This window comes from Chionomys nivalis, chromosome 2 (assembly GCF_950005125.1).
Source record: "Chionomys nivalis chromosome 2, mChiNiv1.1, whole genome shotgun sequence".
NCBI lineage: Eukaryota > Metazoa > Chordata > Mammalia > Rodentia > Cricetidae > Chionomys > Chionomys nivalis.
The window spans coordinates 81,711,350-81,714,823 of record NC_080087.1 but is presented as its reverse complement, the minus strand read 5'-3'; positions in this window follow the sequence as shown (position 1 = coordinate 81,714,823).

The following is a 3,474-nucleotide window of genomic DNA, read 5'->3' as shown; positions in this document are numbered from 1 at the left end:
TCGCACACATCACCATCCACCCACCCCACACCACCGCTCACACCCAGCCCGCTGGCTCCCGCCTTAGTCACTGAAGAATTACACCAACGACAACTTCCTCCTACCAGAAAGTTCTGACCGTCCCCAGTACCTCAACCAAGACACCGGAAGTTGATATTTTACATCCAGCACGGAGGCTCCTGGGAAATGTAGTCCCGATTGACAGAAATCCAGGAGGCCTACAGCTTCGGAGAAATCCCAGCATGCAACTTGAGCAGCCTCTCTGGGAACTTCGTCCAGTGGTTTGTGGGAGTTCCCACGGTGTGCGCGCTTAAAGGGGTGGCTCCCTAGCGTGGTTGTGGCTCAGGCCTTTAATCCAAGCAACTCGAAGCCAGTTTGGTCTACAGATTGAGTTCTAGGGAAGGCTCCAAAGGTACCGAGAAACCCTGTCTCAAAAAAAAAAAAAAAAAAAAAAAAAGTTACTTCCGGGTAATTTATTTTCTCTCCTATGAATTGTACAGACGAGCCTAAATTTAAAGTACAGAATTTGAATAAAATTAGATCAAGACGCCAGGCGGTGGTGGCGCACGTCTTTAATCCCAGCACTTGGTAGGCAGAGACAGGCGGATCTCTGTGAGTTTATGGCCAGCCTGGTCTACAGAGTAAGTTCCAGTACAACCAGGCTGTTACATACAGGAACCCTGTCTCGAAAAACAAACCAAAACAACAAAAGAAGCTCGAGACATAACTGCTCTGAATACGCTTTGCATGAGACTCTGGAGTAGGATTCCACCTCGCTGTGAGACAGTGGAACTATGATAAATTTGAAAAGACTGAACTAGAGAGTTGGTTTGTTTGGTTGGTTTAAAACGAGAGTGCTTAACATCACAGATTTCAGAGAATCAGATGTGCCAGGCCCTTCCATGGTTCAGTGTCCATGGTATTTACACAAGAAAATATTATTGAGGACTGAAGGGTCCAAGAATAAGAATATAAAAATATAAACCGGGCAGTGGTGGCGCACGCCTTTAATCCCAGCACTTGGGAGGCAGAGGCAGGCAGATCTCTGTGAGTTCTAGGCCAACCTGGTCTATGGAGTAAGTTTTAGGACAGGCTACAGAGCTACAGAGAAAACCTGAATCGAAAAACCAATATACACACATGCCTAGGAGAATAGGAACAGACTTCAGCAGCTTTCTCAGTAGCTGAAGGATTAACTATTAACAGTGGGTTACTCCACTTTACAACCCGTAGCTCTGTTTACAAGGCCAAAGCATCTGTCTGCAAACTGAGAGCTAGCCTACAGATATGAGCTGTGTCAACTTTTAGGAAATGGATATATGACCTCTGGGTTATGCATTATCCCTGCTATGGGAAACTGGCAGCATCAAAGGGGAGAGCACAGGGCTCAGTAAACACTATCTGGAAGTACCAAGAAAGACAATAGATTAAGTCACTAGTTTAACTGAAAAACTCTGTTAATGGAGATTGTGAAGTAAGGCTATCTGTATCTGAGATTTACCTGGAGATTATAAAAATTCCTTTGTTCAGACCTAATGCTTGGTGCCCCTACTGTAAAAGGTGGGTTCAGAAACCAGCCTTTGCCACAGCCTTACAGAAGCCATCTCTGACTGTGGTCTCAACTAGCTGATAAGCTTTTTGTGCCCCATGGAGATTTTTTTTTTCCTGGATTCTGGTTTCTGGAATAAAGTTTGCTTCTTGTTTATTAGACTGTGGTGGTCTGTCCCTATCTTTGCACAACCCCCCTGAACCCAACAAGGACCACGTTGGTATGTGATACAAGAGCTGTGACCATGTTGAAGGATGAAGGATTAGCATGTGGCAGTATCCTAAACAACTCGGAAGAACGCTTCCCTTTTGTAGAAAAAAAAAAACCTACTTTTGTGGTAATACAACACTGTTGAAGTTTCAAAGTCACTTTTGTTGTTTATTTACACATTTTTTCATTCCAGAATGTTATGAGGAACAAATTTCAAGACAGTTGATGTCCCTAATAAGACCACTAAGCGTATGAAATGAATTATGAGTGCCCGAGAAGCTGAAAGTATAAATTGTCAGATTGGTCTGGAAACATGCAAGCCCAACTGTGTTCTACAGAAAATATATTAAAGGTATGTACTCTAGCATAGCACAATAGTTAAGAGAAGACTGAAGTCGACTTTAAAATTGAGGGAGCTGGGAACAAATAATATTGCCAGTGAAAATAAAGAGAGCAAGGGCATGGTAGGGCATGGCTTTTAATCCCTGCACAGGAGAGGCAAAACCAGATGTACGTCTGTGAGATGAAGACCAACTAGGAGGAGTTCAGCTAAGACTATATAGTGAAACCCTGCCTAAATATTGAAATAAGCTCATAGTACACTCCTATTGGCATAACTTCAAAGATGAAGGAGGGGAAAACTTAGAGCATTATTAAGGAATGACAGCCAAATCTACCCTCGTATTCAAATGTTTTCAATTTCACTGATGAACAAGTCCAGAAAAGCACCACAGCATTGTCGAATTGCACAGCATTTCAGCTATGAATGCTGTCAGAATCAAAATGGAGACAGTGAAACATTAATGGAACCAAGGGTGTCTTGAAGGGAGGGCTTTCATCCTCACACAACTACAGCAAAAATGGTTCCTAGACGCCTTTGAAGTCCATAGTAGTACTCAAGGCCCACATGACCTTACACACGAAAGGTACTTCGGTGAGTACATCTGTTGGTTCTGTTTCTCTAACTACAGGATGATGTCATCTTGTCATTGCTTCTTGTAGCCAAGGATGTTCCAAAACCACTTCTCTTTCCTACATGTCACCTTTACAAACTCTTGCTTCCCTGATCTCTCCGAATTATCAGGTGCTCTATTGTACATCTTCCATATTGCAGTCTTCTGATTGCCCCTGAACTATTTTAAGACATCTACTCTCTCGGGTTTTTTTTATTGGTGTACATTCTTATGTATACACACTTGGGGGGAGAACTTGGTTCCTGGTATTCTTCTTTACCACTCTCCACCTTATTTTTTGAAAGAGATTTTCAGTGACCCAAGAATGCCCAGTTTACTAGATAAGCACACCAGTGAGGTTCTATGATCCACCTGATCTAGACAATAAGCTCTGCAGAGGCTTGGTTTATGTCCCTACCTCTGGCTTTTTTATTATTGATTTTTATTGAGCTCTACATTTTTCTCTGCTCCCCTCCCTGCCTCTCCCCTCCTCCCTTAAACCCTCTCCCAAGGTCCCCATGCTCCAATTTACACAGGAGATCTTGTCTTTTGATACTTCTCATGTAGATTAGATCTATATATATAAGTCTCTCTTAGTGTCTTCATTGTTGTCTAAGTTCTCTGGGATTGTGGTTTATAGGCTTGGTTGTTTTTTTTTTTTTTTTTGCTTTATGTTTAAAAACCACCTATGAGTGAGTACATGTGATAATTGTCTTTCTGTGTCTGGGTTACCTCACTCAAAATAATGTTTTCTAGCTCTGT